The following is a 17,865-nucleotide window of genomic DNA, read 5'->3' as shown; positions in this document are numbered from 1 at the left end:
CAGGAGAGGCTCATCCGTGTTTAAGGGCTATTCTTTCAATGAAGACTCAGTGTCTCGTTTTTATATTAACTGACATTACATCCTTCAGCACAGCTTGTTTTCTGAATAATAGAAACATAGCCAAGATACTGTGGTTATATAGGATCCCCGAAACCAGCTGAATGTGAATTAGTGTCTATTTTTATGATGAATTGGCTCAGGTCCTCACAAAACAAGCAACTCCTCATTTTATCATACTTTTCCCCCCTCCTTTAGCAGAGACAAATTCCTCAGGGATGTGTGTATTAAAAGACACATAGGCCTTACTGTTTGTAGCACACAGCAGTCATATTTAGGAAAACGCAAGCTCGCATATTTAGGAGAGTACGATTTACTCTGCTAATACTGATGGGAACACTTTGACATCCTAACCTTATACAGTTAAAAAGAAAACTAATGTAACATCTCACATGCTTTTTGAAGATAAATGGAAAAAAGTCATAGTGGCTAAATACCACAAGACCAAATGAATGGTTTTTATTAGGGCAAAACTTCCTTCCCCTCTCCCCCTCCCCCACCTCCCAAAGAGTGCTCTGTTCAACACCGAACTCCATGAAACACCTTTTTGATCATGTTAATTCTCTGCTCACAAACCTTGCGTGGCTCCCCATTTATAAGTGAAAGACCAAGCACCTTATATTGGCCATCAAATCAAAACCTTTAATTTGGACTCAGGTTTTTAGTCCATTCCTAGTATGTAGCCAGAGGTTTTGGGTCTGAGTCTTACAACTTATACATCCCTGGGTAAGTCATTTTACTCCTTGAGTCCTTAGTCTCTTCATCTCTAAGGTTCTGTCTACTTTGAAATCCTGTGTTTCTATCTTCTTATTGCCTATCATTCCACCATGCGAGTGATTTTCAACTTATTCAAGTATTGAGGACTCCATTTGACATAAAAATATTTCATGAATCTCTGCATGATGACAATTGTATCATTAATAACTGTTAATTGGGGGGAAAAAAGAGACCAAGATGACAAAAAGCTACTATGAAGTCAGTAATGTTTGTAAATAAACTGACATTTTAATAATCACAATAACCCCGATGTATATTTGAATAAATAGCAATAGATAATTGTTATTTTATTCAGATTATAGAAAGTTATATTCATTTATTTATATTGAGTCACATTGAATCTTTTATTGTAGCTAAATAAAATGACAACGCTCAGTGAGCATATGGGTGTGGATTTCTTTCAATAATTGCATGGACACTGGGGGTCCTCACTCCTAGGGTTGGGAAACACAGGTCTACGTGAACTGTCTGTCCCAACCAAATTGTTTCATTCACTATTCCTTAACTTACCTTTCATGTCTCTCCATGCTTTACCTAAGTTGCTTCCCCAAATTGGAAAGCTGACTTCTTTCTCCTCCTTTCTTCCTATCAAAATCATACCTAATAAGACTAAACTCCAGTCTTACTTTCTTGATTGAGGCTTCCCTGATCATCACAGCCCAAATTGAACCATCCCTTCTTTGAGTTTTTTATTTTAACAATTATTCTTTAAACCACTCAAGTAGTAATTCACTTCCTTGTGATATGTTTCTATTATTGTCCTCAATTTCCTTTCAAATTTTGTAGCACCTTATCAACAAAGAATTGCTTTTTTAACAGAAGTTTTTGTTCAGTCTTTTTAATTGTGTCTAACTCTTTGAGACCTCATTTGGGGTTTTCTTGGCAAAGATACTGGAGTGGTTTGCCATTTCCTTCTCCAGCTCATTTTACAGATGAGGAAATTGAGGCAAACAGGGTAAAGTGACTTGCCCAGGGTCACACAGCCAGAAAGTGTTTGAGGCTGGATTTGAACTCACAAAGTGGAGTCTTTCTGACTTCAGTCTTGGCACTCTATTCACTGTACCACTTAGCTGCCCCTTAACAGAAGTAGTGCAATGAAAATAACCAGAGAGATTTATGTATGATATTAAAGAATTACTGATCCACCCAAAGGAGCAGAACACTGAGCCCATTCCTGTCTCTCCTACGAGACTCATGTACTGGTCAGATTTAGTCCTAAGAATCCTGGCCTCTAACAAAAAGTGGGGTCATTAAACCAAATCATTAGTGCTTTTGGCTCTGCAACTCTAAAAGGGGGATTCTTTGTCATCTCAAAGTACAAGCCTTGCAGGAGTGAACCATGCATGGCCAAAAGCAGCCCCCATAACTCTCATGCGGTTACCTGGAACCAGGAAGGTAAACTCTGAGCGTGCTTCATGGAATAGCTTTTGTTACCTATAAATGGAAAAGGTAATAGACTGGGCTTGAGGCAAGATTCAGGAACGTATAGCTTGTGTGCTCCACTGTTATGCAGACAATCTAGAAAAGAAGACTTCTAGCACATTGCATGGTCCCCAAATGGTGGTTTTACATTTGGATGGAAACAAGAATCACAGAGGCCAAGAACGTATGAGTCGATTGAGGTCTTTGTTGCTGGAAGATTACAGATCTGTCTAAAGAGGAATTATTATTTAACGTATGTTTTTTTGTGGGATTGTGTCACTTATCTGACTAGAATATAAGTTCTGAGTGTTAGGAACCATATGTAATGCTTCTTCGTGTCCATCATTGCACTAAAAGACTGGCCTTGTATATGGGAGGTGCCCCAAAGTATTTAGATATTAAATTTGTGGAGGACTTTTATTGATTTCTTTAGCTTGGTTGTTTTCTAGAATCAGTCAACTCATCATCTCACTTGGGAAGACTCCTGATTACACAAGAATCAAAAGTTGTTGATTGGATGCATATTTATTACCATATTTGGGAGTTTTCCCTTTTTCCTTTGCTCCTATCTAACCTTTTATCAGTCATAAGATCTTGTGCTGAATGAGACTTCAGTTCTGGGAAGTATGATACAACCATACTAATTCAGATTAAATGAGAAAGAAGGCTATTCTGAAAGAATGAAAAGTCTCAATTTTAGGAGTATTTTGGATGAAAGTAGTTTGATAGTTTCAAGTTCATACAGAAGCTCATTTAGGCAAAGTTTCTCAAATGTGCTGAGGGAATGAATGTCTTTAAGGAGCAGGTAAGAATGAATGTTTTGCAATAAGTACATCAAACTTCAGCATATAAATTTGTGATTCTAAAGCATCTGAAGATGTTTGAAAAAGGTATGCCTTCATGTCATTTTAACATTTCCCCTGCAATTGTGTATATTATCAATTTGTTCATAAGACGCTTTAAAAATTCTAGAGAGTGTAAAGATAAATTTAAGTCTTGACCTTGCCAAAGTATTGTTAACATCCCTGTCAGAGGGGTCTGGGTAAATATATAGGAATAACCATTTGATAATTTTACTTTCTCAATAGAAGTCAAATAATCTAGTTTTTTTACAAAGAGGGGAGGAGTCAGAATTTGAGGACAGGTAAAATTGTCTGGGATTGTTGAGCTCAGGTTTCTGAGAAGCTATTTGCTTTGTGTGGAGTATACCAAGTGTGGTGTAGACCTAGAGGGCTATATTTACAAGGATCTTTCCTGTTTGTGAAGCCTAGAAGTTGTAATGAGCCTTCATGGTGAGCACTTTCACATGCTATGGCTGCAATTTACCCTCCATCTAAATTAGCTAAAATCTATGGTCTTGATTTATTGCATTTGCAACAGTTGCACTAAAGAAAGGTAATTCCTTCTGAAAATGCCACATGCAGGCAGGAACAGGAAACCAATTAGGAATCAGGGGATGATAAATGGGCATTTTTACCAGCAGTTTACTTAATATCCCCATTAAATAAGCCTCTTTGCATTTATCATTTCATTCTCCCTCAGTCTATAAGGTCCTTTAATTGCTGCCTAAATAAGCCCTGTGTTTCTGTCCAAATTTAATCTTGGATCGGGAGAGAGATATCCTTTCCAATGCTCAGCTGCCCAGCTGCCAAGAACTGTCAGAAATGATCACATAGCTTTTCACATTTCTCACAGTCTCATTGGAGAAATGTAAGATTGACAGAAAAAAAAAAAGCAACCCTCCACACCAGATTTATTTGAGGGGAGGAGGTTGGGGTGGAAGACAGTAAACAACATCACCACACAGAGCTAACCTATAGTGCAAACAACCTTTCTCCTCAGTTTCACTTCCTCTGTGTGTGCGTGTGCATGTGTGTGCGTGTGTGTGTGTCTGTGGGCATGGAAACATAGAATTAAAAATATATTCAATTGCCCTTGTCCTATACTGCTTTCCTTTAGAAAGTTATGTTGCTGGTAGAACTAATGAAATCTTACAGTTTGTGTACTTAAACAAATTCTAGATATCACGACCTGTACTAGTTAATATGAAGAGGTGTGTGTATGTATGCGTGTGTTTGCACTTGTGTGTGTGAAACATAACACCTTTCTGATCCCCAACTGTTAGTTCTCCCTCTTATAATTAATTACCTTGTATTTTTCTATACATTTTGTATGTAAATGCATACATGTTGTTTACCCCCAACTCCCCAGTGTAGAATGTAAACTCCTTAGAGGAATAAGTGTTTAATTTTTGTAGCCTCAGCACCCAGTACAGTGCCAGGCTCATTGTAACTACTTAATAAATGGTTGTTGATTAATTGATCTTGGTACTCGACTGTAAGATAAAACAATGAAAAAATGCCAGAACTAGGGCTTTTCACTCCCTCCCTTGATTTGAGCTATCTTTTTAGATTTCATTATCAATAGGGTTTTAAAGCTGGAAAGGTCCTTAGTCAAATCTTAGTCAAAATCCAGTCAAACTCCTTCATTTTACAGACAAGAAAACCAAGGCTAAACGCATTTGATTGATTTGCCTGGGGTCGCTCAAATTGTTGTTATTCAGATGTTTTCAGTCATGTCTGACTTTTTGTGACTCCACTTGGGGTTTCTTGGCAAAGATACCAGAGTGGTTTGTCATTTCCTTCTCCAGCTCATTTTACAGATGAGGAAACTGAGGCAAGCAGGGTTAAGTGACTTGCCCAGGGTCACATAGCTAGTAAGTGCTTGAGGTCAGATTTGAACTCAGGAAGATGAGTCTTCCTGACTTCTGGCCCACCAATCTATCCACTCCTCCACCTAGTTACTCCAACTTCTGTGATCTCTACCTAGGGTCAATCAGGTTGAAATCAAGTGGTTGAGCCAGATTTCAAAACCAGATCTTCTGACTCCACAGCCAGAACTCTTTCTGTTGCACTATTGGTTTGCTTTCTACAATATATAAGCTGATACTTTTTTCTTCTTCTAGAGATGCCTCTTGGGGCTTGGAGATTTCCGGGGGTGGCAGTAAGAGGTAGAGGGTGGTCTACTTTGGTCATGAGAGTGAAAGGGAAAGGGGAAGTCAGTCACTTGGAAACAGCATTGCTCAAGCTGGAGTGATGCATGAAAGGGACTTCTTCTGAACTCTGGTGGACCCTCTCTTGGGTGGTCCAGACCCCTTTCCTTGGCCACAAATATAGCACTAAAAGTTATTACCCTGAACCTCATATTTTCCCTCAATGTGATATTTGGCAGAAAGAAAAAGTTATCTTCCACCCCTTCCCCCATTCCTCTTCTGTAATACCATTGGGATTTAGCTGAAGATTAATTTTTGAAATGTGTGGAAGTTAGATGTGTGTGTAGGTGTGTGCGTGTGTATGTATGTATGTGTGTGTTTACTATAACTTGGACGGAACAACAAGTTTTTGCAGGCTAATGGAAACCTTATAAAGTACCTCTGTGCCTCACCCAGCTCCTAAGCTGCTGCCTGGCTGGTTCCATGTCTCTGAATAAGTAATGGAGATCAACTTGAAGAAACAGTCTCAGAGTTCACACTGCACAGTTGCGAGGCCAGCTTCCTGTGGCCACTATAAACACAGTCTCTGTTAATAAAGAGTGTGCTCTTGGGAACTCACTATACCATTACATAGGACTAGAATTGCCCACTAATTAGATCCAGGTAAGTGAGAACATTATTGACAGTGCTGAGAAGTTGTATATGATCTTTTTCATCTTTCTTCTATCTTCTCCTTCTCTTTCTCCTACCCCTTCTCCTCCTTCTCTTCTTCCTCCTCTTTCTCTTCCTTTCTTCTCTTTCTCCCCTCTTTTTCTTCTTCCTCTTCTTTCTCTCCTCCTTTCTTTTCATCATCATCATCATTTGTTCTTCTCCTCCTTCTTCTCTTTCTCCTTCTTCCCTCCTTTTTTCTCCTTCATTCTTTTTCTTATTTGCTCTTACTCTCTCAGTCTCATGATTCTCTGTGAATCTCTCTTCCCTCCTCCTCACTCTCTCATGTTTTTGTTCTCACTCTTACTTTCTTCTGTTCTCTATTTATCTTTCTTTCTCTATATCTCTCTTTCTGTCTCACTGTCTGTCTTATTTTCTCGTTCCCACCATGTGTAAGATGAGACTATGACCTATCTCCAGATAATTTCTGGACTGCCAGACACCTTATCCTTCCTTTTCTTAATCGGCTATTTTGTCAGACACCTTTAAATGAGCATTTCCCAGGATAAAAATCTAGTGAAGAAATTTAATGAGAAAGCTATTTCTCGAATTTGTTTCTTAAAACTAACACCTGAAACTTAACCAGACAGTTCAATTCTTACCAGTCTGGTTGAGATTTATTTTTTGCACAGATTTACAGTTTTTGGAAAGACTGAGTATATTTTTCTAAACTATTCACCTACCCAGTGGACACCTGTTGCATTTAAAATTAACAAATTAATAGATAATTGGATTGGAAACATCCTGACTGCTTATGCTTTAATATGACCAATTGGTATCTGCAGTGAGGCAGGGGGAGAGTATTTGCAATTATAAAGTCTGTCTCCTTTTAACATTCTCTAAAATGAAAATAGTCAAGTTTCCCTTGGCTTTAATATGTTACCATTCCCAGAAGCACCTGGGTTCTTTTTGCAGAGGATTTTGCTTGCATGTTCAGTGTCCTAAAAGCACACTTTTCAGGGTTTGCCAATCTTCTTTAATTTGGGATAGAACATGCTGAAATGTGTTAATCCATCTGATTATGGAAATTGTAGAATAGTGGAGATTTTTTCAAACATAATAAGAGAACTGGATGAGGAGGTCTGGCCGCCTATTTTTGGCAGTGGCCCATACATCATACATACTCTGGAGTATGGGGGGCTTGGGGGGTAAGATGGAGGTGAGGGAAAGAAATGCCATACCGCTTGAGTAAATCATGACATGGGACTTAAAATTTCCTTCCTGTCTATTTTGGTCATTCAGTTTTCACTCCTGAGAATAAGATTTGATTGCCTCTCGTTCAGCCAGAGTAAATGCATCACTGTCACAGTGTTACCCCATTGTATTTAAAGTCCTGTTAAAATATTCTAAGGCACTTCACACAAAATAGATCTTAGGTGTGTGGTAGATTGAATCACCAGATTCTACACTGACAAATGGTCTTCCATTGGCACCCTACTCCATTTCTATTAGTCTAATTAGCAGTGATCAGTTCAAGAGTTCAATTCCTAACTTGCCGCTAAAAGTTCTATTCAAAACTCCCTGCAAGTCTTCATGTTCATCCCTCTGCATAATCTTGGCTATCTCTGAATATGCCTTGCTCTTTAAGCCTTTGCAACTTTGCCTCTGCTTTTTCCTATATCTGGAACATGCTGTTAACCTCTCCTCACCTTCCATCTTTTCCTATTGTAATCATGCCCATCCTTCAAGATCCACCTAATTTCCATGATCTTAGGAAAACAGGTATGGAACTAGAAGGCACCTTAAAGGTTATCTAGTCCAGTGGTATCAAACTCAAATAGAAATAGGGCAACTAAACAGTATATATGCATCCACATGTAAAGATCTCTGCAGGCTGCGTATTGAAATTAGAAAACCACATATTAACATTATCTAAGGTCTCTTGTATTTTTTTTATTTTGTTAAATATTTCCCAATCACATTTTAATCAGGTTCTATACTACTCTGAAGTGTTGAGCCATAGGTATTTGACATCTTTGATACCTCTAGTCCAACACCCTCATTTCACCATCAAGGAAAGTGAGGCCCAGAGATATCAAGTGACTTTCCCAGGGTCACTTAGCTAATAAGGGGCAGAACTGGGATTCAAATCCTCTGATTCTTTCCTTTGTACCATACTGCCATGAGCCTTCCATGAACCTCCCATCTGATGACTGTAAACTCCTATGGTATTTATTGTCTCTGCCATTTACATGGTTCATCAGAGTCAATTCAATTCAAACATTTAAGTGACTACAATGTGCAAAGCATACATTTACTGTAATGGTAATGGTAATTTGAAGATCTTCCCTACCCCTTAATAAGCCTATGGGAGTTTGAAGACCTTTCTTGCTTTGAAAATGAACTCTGCCCCCTAATAGACTAAATGTAATCACATGGAGCCTGTGGTGGGAGAAGTTTGCTGAAGGGTGGAGCAGAGCCTACAGGAAACTGGGAGTCCAAACAGCTAGACTGTGGGAGGAGACAGTATGCAGGCAAGCAGACAGTTAGGTTTGTGAGTAAATGTTGCTCTGTGGGAAGGCTAAAGGATGCTGTGGCTCTTTGTGCTGTTGTGCCTTATTAACTTCTTTGCTGCTATGACGGATTTGGCTTACTGGTGTTGGGACTTGGTTTTCTGGTGTCTGAATAAATGTTTTGTTTCTGTCTTATAAAAGGAGAGTCTGCTATATTTTGAGATTGAGCACCATGCAGGTATACTTATAGTGACTGTGGGCACTGTGAATATTGCATTGGCACTATGCTTGCCTTGTTTGGTACCTGGTTCTTATCTACTCCTCACAAGCTGTAATTTCTTTGAGAATAGTCACCAGGTCTTCTTGGTCCTTTTGTCTCCTTGTGCCTAGCATAGTACCTTGATACTGTGATCACTCAATACACATTTATTGAATAAAAGATTAAATAACAAGAAGGGGGAAACCACATAAAATGCTTGTGAGGCCAAATAAGAATGAGTGCCACCCTTTGTTGCACTGATTTTTTTTCCCTTTGGTTTCATGAAAGTGTATGTGAAGTGTATTTTCCAGACCAAAGTCGCTTGATTGAGTTAAATTTCCAGACTAAAGTCTCTTGATTGAGTTAAATTTCCACTCATCATTATCCTGAAACTCCATCTTATCTCTAAGAAGCCTAGCGCCATTTTTTGGTGTCTTGTCCATGCTGTGATGACCTTAGTTATCGTGGGGATGGAGTTCGTGAAATGACCTAGCCCAGAGAAATCTGAATCCTAAATACGGATTTTCATCAACTAGCCAGAAATAGTGACTATCCCTATATTCTACGATATAGACAGTGTGCTGTCCAGTGGTGCCCAGATGAACCAAAGAAGATAAAAACTAGAAAAATCAAACTAGAACCAGAAAGACCAGCATGGTATCGCAAGTAGGTGAAAAGAAATGTCTTCTATCCAGGGGGGTACTGGAGACAGCTTAGCCCTTCTCATCAGAGCTGATTGTTCAATTTTCACTATGAGCATTTATACCTCAGAAATCAGAGTTTAATTAAATTTTATTTGTTGTTGTTGACTGTGATTGAGTGATGGGGAAAATGTTAAGAAAGCAGTTTAAACTTTAAAAAATTTTAAATGTTAAGAAATTTAAAATATTAAAAAGCTATTTTTGGAGAGCCGATTGTTAAACACTGTACACCTGGCTTGTATCTTTTAAATTATTGTGTTTATTATATCATATATATTTAAGTTATTAAAACAAATAACATTGTTTTTTACTCCATTTTAATAAAAAAAAACTAGTATCTATATAGTGCTTTAAGGTTCACAAAATCCTTTACAAATATTAATTCATTTTATCCTTACAATAACCTTGGGAAATGCTATTATTATACCCATTTAAAAAATAAAGAAATGGAGGCAGATAGAGGTTAAGTGACTTGCCCAAGATGACACAATTAGTAGGTATCTGAGGCTGAATCTGAACTCAAGTCTTCCTGACCCTAAATCCCACACTGCAACACCAATAGACTTTGTTAGATTTTAACTTTGAGCCTGAATCACTGGACTGGGAGTGAGCTAGGCTAGGACCAGAATAGGAGATAGGACAGAAGGTTGATGGAGGGTAAGAGGAGAAGCTATGGAATCACATAATTAAGTGATTTTATTAGGTTATTCTATAAGACTGAGGAGATTTAGGATCATAAAGTTCTGAGACAAGCTGACTGGGGACAACTGCAAGTGGAGAGGTCTTAGAATAATCACCTTTCTGTCCAATATTGAAGATAATTGCTTACCATCAATCAATCAAGCAACCAATCAATAAAAATTTATTATGTGTCTACAATGTATCAGGCACCAATTTATACATATGTGTGTGTACCTATACACACATACATCTAAACACACATATGTAGATCAGGAAAGACTCCATGCAAAAGATGGATTGTGTCTTATAGGAACAAAAGTGTTCAGTGAGACAGAGGTAAGAAAGAAAGGCATTATAGTCATGGGGGAGGGATGGCCAGTGCAGTTTAGGAAATGGGAAAAACAGAGAAAACCAATTTGCCAATCTGCAGAGTGCAGGATGAGGAGTAATGCCCGATGAGGTTGGAAAGATAGGTTAGAGCCAGGTTTTGTAGGGCTTTTAAAACTAAGAAGACCATACATTTTATTCCAGTAGCAATAGAAAACCAGTGGAGTTGGTTAAGTAGGTGAGTCACATTATCAGATATGCACTGAATTGACACCCCAATGTCAAATGCCAAATGGTATTTATATATAACAATTAACAATAATTTATTGAACACAGATTGTGACTTTCTGTTTTTTTTTTTTTAATTCTCAGAGGTGAGCATAATGACACCCACTTATGTTAATAAATGTATATTGAAGGGAAAGAAATTACAGGTAAAGCATTTGGGCAGGTAATGGGAGGGAGGTTAAAAAGAGGTAGAGATGAAAGCTATTATCCTCGCTCTCATGTAGCTTACAATTTTGTAAGCTTATCCCTCTGTTCTTTAGGTACTTGTCCTTGGGACTGGAGAAAAGGTGAGTATCATGCACATATTCTCATATATAAGCTTAATTAAATTAGTCTGAAGCTTCAATTCATCCTTGGCTACTTCTTTAAACAATTTTAAAAAATTATCTTAGAGGAGAATTCTAAGACCTTTTCATTATTTACTCCCCATAGTTGAATATAAACCAGCATAGTCAGAAGACTTGGGTTTGAAACTTAGCTCTCTTCCCTGGAGGTCCTTGATAGATTATTTTGGGCCTGAGCCTTTGGGTCTCAGTCTTCTTATCTGTAAAATAAGATGATCTCTGAAGTCCCTCCAGACTTGCACATCCAATGACCCTGGAGTCCTAAAAGGGATCCCCCCAGGTCTTCTATTCTCCTTGTAATACAAGGACAAGTAAGTAAGTCTCTTCCTGGGACCATCATCCCATCAACTTTCTATTTCACTTTATTTGTGTGCACACAATCTAAGCATTAACAAAATTGCAGGTGAAGGGAGATTCTTTCTTCAAACTTTTTTTTTAAAAGCATCTTTCAGAATGTCATTGAGGCTATGAGGAATCCATCAATAGATAAGCATTTATTAAGGGGAGAAAGACAAAAATAGAAACAGTCCCTGCCCTCTGAAATAGAGGGTGTTGGTGGTGGTGATGATGATGATGATGATGATGATGATGCGTGTGTATGTGTGTGGGAGACATAAGTTAAAGGTATTATGTACCAGATCTACTTAACACCTCTTGCCTGGTATACCATTTGTCTACCTTTCTTAAACTCCCCATTTAACTTGGTCTTAGACTATAATTCTTTTTTTTGCCTTTTGGAGGGCAATTGGGGTTAAGTAACTTGCCCAAGGTTACACGACTGGTTTTTGTGTGGGGGTGTTAAGTGTCTGAGGGCAGAACCAAACTCAGGTCCTCCTGACTCCAGGGCCGGCACTTTACTCACTGCGCCTGCCCCATTGGAGTATAATTCTTAAAAATTTCCCTAGGCTCCACAATAGCAACTGGCTCTCTGGTAGTGCATAGTAACAGGGCTTGTCTGAGGCTAATATCTGACTTCCACTAATGTCCTGACCTGAAACCCCACTGTGGCATGGAGGTGACCTTGTGCTAGTGATGGTTGCACATCTCAGAATACCACAGTCTCTGAGGAATTAAAGCTGTGGGTTATCCAAAGGGCAAAGAAGAAATTCATGATGGTCACAAGTAGATTGCAGCATGTTCCCAATGGCTTCCTGTTCACAAATATAGGAGAAGCATAGGCTCAGAAAAGGAGCTGGGCCAGCCACATAGAGAAAACAAGGACCACCAGAGTGCTGCACTACGACCCATGACATAGAAAAAAACCTTTACAGTACATTGGGTGGTGCCTCTGTGGAACATCTCAAGAACATAGAAAGGAATCCTATTAAATGAGAAAGTACAGACATGTTGCAAGGGGGAGAATACCCGCATTGTTGAAATCAAAGACCATCTGATTTATTGAATTGGGGAGGGGGTCTGTCCAAAAAAGAAAATAAATAAAAGGTGGGGTTAGTCTAATAATTTCTTCTGGGCCTCTTTACCAAGTTGTCTGTTCCATTATAAAAATGTAATCTGGGGCAGACATTACAGTATGGGGGCTTGGTTGTGGCCACTGTCCTCTTTTACTTCCAGGCCCAAATGCAAATCCAGTCCCTGTGGTGCCTGGAAGTAATTTCTGTCCAGTTGGCCCTTTGAAGTACTCGGCTGTTCTCTCTCCAGACCCTGGTTGACACATGTATGCCTCCCTGAAACCACCAGCCTGAGGGGGAATTAAGAGGTATGCTTGTGGGTTCTCCCTGCAGAAAGGCCAGGGAACGGAATAGGTGGGACCTGGATGTGCAAAGGTGGTCTTTCTTGCTCAAGTTTGGGACTAGTTGGTAGGCTAAACTTCTTCTGTAGCTTTCTGTGGGATTTTTTTTTTGCCCTGAGCATAATATTCACTTTGAGCAAACCTTTGATTAGAGAGGGACAACTTTCTCTGCATAATTCTTTTCTCCTCTCTTCTAGGGGAATGAAGGAAGAGGAAGAGAAGACACTCTTGTTGAAGTTCACCCAGTAGTGAATGGGTAGAAAGAACCATGAATATCCAAGGCACTAAACAAGATATTTACATGCATACATTATGAGGCAAGTGCCTTTATAGTATTTTAGGAAAAGAATCTGACAATAAAACCCTTGAAAATGAAAATTAATAATAATCATAAAAATGATAATAAAAAATAATGCTTGAATCCTACCTTCAGTGTTTTCTCAGGGCTTCCTGCTGTCTCTCTGCCTCCCTCTTTGTCTTTCCCCGTCAGATCATCAGCAGGGAGGGATTAAAGGCTCCTGCAGTATCATACATCCTTCTTGCTGAATGAATAACATGATTAAGGTATATGTGGAAATGGAGTGACAGTAGCTCATTCCATAGGTACAGACCCCTCAGGGGCTATGCTGCAATATACAATGATTTATTCTACAGTGATTTGCATGCAACAAATGCCTGCTAAAATTTGGGAACATTTCTTTGGCACACTGCACGTTTTTCTTGATGGATGGGGTAGGAGGAGACTGTCCTGTGAATGGAGGGCAAGGGCTTCATTTTTCCTCTTATGTTCAGGTGGTTGGAGACACAGCTGTAACATTCAGCAGATGCCAACACAAACTTGCTGGGTAGTGAGCTGTGGAGCTCACCTTGGCAGGGGGGGTGGCATTTTAAAAGTAAATAAATTTAAGTTTTATAAGGTGACTAATACATTAATATCCTTGATAGGAATCAGGTGGGCTCTTGGTTTTCCCAAGGATTTCCTCTGGGGGTTCAAAGTTTTGGCTCAGGACAAAAGTGCTATGGCATCTTCCATGTCCACAAAGAAAACCTGGCTTTTTAAGGTCTTGTCCAAAGGACACACAGGCACACACACACACAGAACTCAATTTGTCTGCTTCAGAGAGGATGAAAGGCTGAATTGACAGTCTGACTCTTGGTCTCTAGGGAATTCAGACATGATCTTTAGAGCAGTAAGCTTTGACTTCTATCTAATAAGTCATTGTTCTGCTGGTATCACTGTGAAGGGGTCCCATAAAGTAATTCATGGCCTTCCATTCTGGATAGCTACAGTGCAGAGAATCTAAGGAGGTTTAATATTAATAACAAGCATTTAGGGGTATATGTAGTTATATGTGTTTGGAGAGAGACAGACAGAGAGACAGACAGAGAGAGGACAGAGGGAGGGAGAGAGAGGGAGAGGGGGGGAGAGAGAGACAGAGAAGGAGGGGGGAGGGAGAGAAGGATGGAAGGAGGGGGAGAAAGAGGGAGGGAAGGAGAGAGAGTGAGAAGGAGAGATGAAGGGAGGGAGAGACAGGCAGACAGAGAGAGAAGGAGGGAGAGGCAGAGACAGAGAGAGAGGGAGGGAGGGAGAGAGAGAGAAAGAGGCACAGAGACAGAGAGTGCCTATGTTTGTTTTCTGACAGATTCTCTAGTTGATTGCTGGAATGTTGTCTATGTTCCCTAGTGAGCAGTGATGGGCTGGTAAAGATGTAGAAATAGGGACAAGTAGAGGGCTACTTTCAAAACAGGCACACATTCCAAGGCACGTTGTTGCTTCTTTCCTTTGGTTAGAATATAGTGTTGAAGAGGTCATGATCATAGATTAAATCACTATATGGACCAGTTAGTAGAACTATAAATGGGAGGACAGACTGAGGTTTTGACCTGGATAACTGAATTTAGAGGGTGCTGATAGCCCTTTAAGTTTTTTAACACAGCAGAACTCAACACTAGTTATCAAGAATAATTAATTAAAATAGGAAGCCACCGGGTGGTGTACTTGTAAGTCTCCCCCATCCTAACTCCACCCCAGGTCTGCTACAATATGGGAGAGGATATTTCTAAATTTTGTACTGCTCGACCTGGGCATAAATTGTGGCACTTTCCCAGATCGGAAAACTTCGTAGTAATGGTTCTACCAGGTCTGTTCTCTTCTGTTCTCCAATTTAGATGAAATCTTTTGTGTCCTTGCTTATAAGTGGATCTGGGCAATGCAAAATCATCCATTCATTCAGTAGACATAGAGGACTTCTTTCCCTTATTTGTTATTTGACTTCCAAGCCTTTCCCAAGCTTCAGCTAAAGCCCCACTTTCTACAAGAAGCCTTTTACAATCCTTCTTAAACTTAGCACTTTTCTTCTGATGATTTCTCTAAATTACTCTGTATTTATCTTGTTTATAATTGCTGTTTACATGTAGTCTCACCCATTAGACTGTGAACTCCTTGAGGGTTGTAATGCCAATGTGATATTTATAGCATCTATGGTGACTATAAATATGCTGGTGTAGTTGTGAATCACAAAATGTAAAAGGCTCTCCAAATTGAGGATAGAACCAAAGCATTTATTCAAATACCAGACAACTCAGTCCCCAAACCAGAAAGTTAAAGTCATCACAGTAACCATGAAGTTGGTATACATAATAAATGCAGCAAATACCCATGCTCCAAAGCCTTCAAAACAAAACAGGTTCCCTCAGGCAAAGATCCTCCTCTCCTAACTCACTCTCTCAAGCAAGACCTCTCCTATTCTCACTCACAGTAGCTACTCAGCCTCCATGATGCTTGCTCCCAGCAGTTCTCATTCCTGGCATTTCTCAGCAGAAGTTCTGGCTGGCTCTCAGAAGAAGTTCTGTCACTACAAGTTCTGTTCTCCAAATCACCTCCCTCTCCAGGCTGGGTCTCTTCTTATATGTGGTATTAGCTCCTCCCTACCCCACCCCTCAGCAAGGTAATCCCACTGTGGGATTCACAACTTCTGGGTCTTAATACTTGACACAATTATGAACTTGAAACTAAGTGCTAAGTACCTGTTTGCTTGCCAATACAAAGGACACGGAAGATCTTCAAATCCCATTACCATTACAAGGACAGAGACTGTTTTCTGACTTTCTTTGAATGTTTGAGTGCTTAGGAGCAGCATGCTTGGAACATAGAACCTAATTGACTTGCTGTCAATTTGACCAGGGTAAGCTGGTAGATACAGGCATACAGTCAGATATATAAGGTGTATATATAGTTATAAAAAAGTTCTAGAAAAATTATATAAAAGGCAAATTAGCTGAGAAATTCTGGAGAGATGTCAGAATTAGAGGAAACATAGAGTTCAGCTCTCCCATCAGTACCCAAAATAACTAAGAATTTCTAAATATGGAGCAAAGTATCCATGAAAAGAAGAGGAAAATGGATAGAACCCAAAACAAGGTGATTCTTTCAAGTGATCTTACCCATAGGCTGTGGTAATAATGTTTCATGGTGATCTTGCATCTCTCATCATGGCTACAATTATAAGTAATCTTTTGGAGTTAGCCCCTTGGCAATATAACAAACCAGGGTGTGTTGAGTTCTAGGAATCAGACCAAACACAAGATTTGGGAAAAAGATAACAGGGCAGCAATGGATACATGTGGATCCTGCATTTTTCACAGCAGAGAAGACTATGGAGGATGGAGGATTTCAGAAATGTGGTGGTAGTGATAATGATTTAATACTGTTAGGAGAAAATAGGTACCTTATATGAGCAAGAGAAAAGTGTGAGACTAAGGCAAAGGATTTCCTTCAGGAAAGTCTTAGGGGACCTAACACCATTCCCTTCATGAATAGCCCTAGAGACTAAATCTAGGGATTGAAGAAATTTAGTCAAAGAGAGGAGGTTGAAACCCCAAAGAGTGTCTCTTGTTAAAATGGAGAGTGGGTTGAACAATGGAGTTCTTTTAGAGTCCTGCTGCAGGAGTGTCTCAGCTGTTCACCCTGGTCATCCTTGAAGACTATAGCCCTTCTTCAAACCCAATGGCATGACAGAACATAGAATAGACAGTATAGGCAAAGGAAAGAGAGACCTTGAGCCAGGTGGATTTATATCTGAATGTATGAATCATTTAAAGAATAATGAACAACTATTACTGCAAAAGTAAAGAGACAAAAAACACTCTTGCATTTTCCTTTTATGAGAGGAATCTCATCTTGATTTCCAAGTCAAGGAGAGGCAGGGCAGAGAAACAAAATTATAAAATAATTTTACTAATGAATATTGGTACAAATATATAAATAAAATTCTTTTAAAGAATGTTAGTAATTCTCTAATAATTCTTCCAAAAATAATTTTGCAATGGAAAAGTTGGTTCAACATTAGAAAAAAAGTTAGCATACTTAATTATACAAACAAAAATAACCAACTCCACCCCCCATGATTAATAGATGTAAAAAAATTCAATAAAATGTAGCTCATTGTGTTAAAAATGCATAGGCATGGAAAGACCTATCTTGAATGTGTCATTCATATTCCTATGAATATCAATTATGCTTGAAAAGCATTATATTGTAATAGTAGCAGTTGTATTATCTTTAGTAGAGAACTAGTATAAATTTTCTCAAAATAAAAAGGAATAAAGCAAGGATACCTCTCCTCGTATTAATCTTTTACATAAATCTAGAAATTCTAACTATACTATACTACCCACCGAGTGAACTAAATAATATATGTAAATTAATATATATGTAAATTATATACACATATATTACATATGTGTATATGTACAAATATATGTATGTGTGTATATATGTGTATATATATGAAAATAAAAGCAAATGTCAGCCACAGAAATTATTGAAGAGAATAGCTTTCAAAAGATAAGGACTAGAAAAAAAGCAGACAAAATTATCTCTATTTAGACATGTCATGATGCTTTACTTAGGAACTGCAGAGAATCGGCATAGACACCAAGAGGTTTATTACCCTCAGTGAAATAGCAGTATGTTGAAGGAATCTACCAAAATCATTAGCATTTCTATGCAGCACTAACAAATAGCACCAAGAAAGTATAAGAGAGATTCCAACCGAGATAGCTAAAAAATACTTAAACATGTGGGAGGCAACTTGCCAAGATATA

General features: G+C 38.8%; 2 long non-coding RNA genes across 3 annotated transcripts in view; one reads left to right on the top strand and one right to left on the bottom strand.

Moving 5' to 3' along the window:
* LOC138149860 (uncharacterized) overlaps positions 1 to 13,281 on the bottom strand; it is a 32,873-nt gene extending 19,592 nt beyond the window's left edge. For both annotated transcript variants that reach the window (XR_011165442.1, XR_011165443.1), the window contains exon 1: positions 13,187 to 13,281. This is a non-coding gene — a long non-coding RNA (uncharacterized lncRNA). The remainder of the gene's footprint in view (positions 1 to 13,186) is intronic.
* LOC138149859 (uncharacterized) lies at positions 5,592 to 13,185 on the top strand. Its single transcript, XR_011165441.1, has 5 exons — positions 5,592 to 5,911; positions 9,242 to 9,334; positions 10,926 to 10,952; positions 12,582 to 12,726; positions 12,957 to 13,185. It is a non-coding gene; the product is annotated as an uncharacterized lncRNA (long non-coding RNA).
* Positions 13,282 to 17,865: the final 4,584 nt, after the last annotated feature.

Source organism: Petaurus breviceps, unplaced genomic scaffold (assembly GCF_028583685.1).
Source record: "Petaurus breviceps papuanus isolate PSGF00001 unplaced genomic scaffold, PetGlider_PUasm1.0 90849, whole genome shotgun sequence".
Taxonomy (NCBI): Eukaryota; Metazoa; Chordata; class Mammalia; order Diprotodontia; family Petauridae; genus Petaurus; species Petaurus breviceps.
This window is presented reverse-complemented; position numbering and strand designations above follow the sequence as displayed.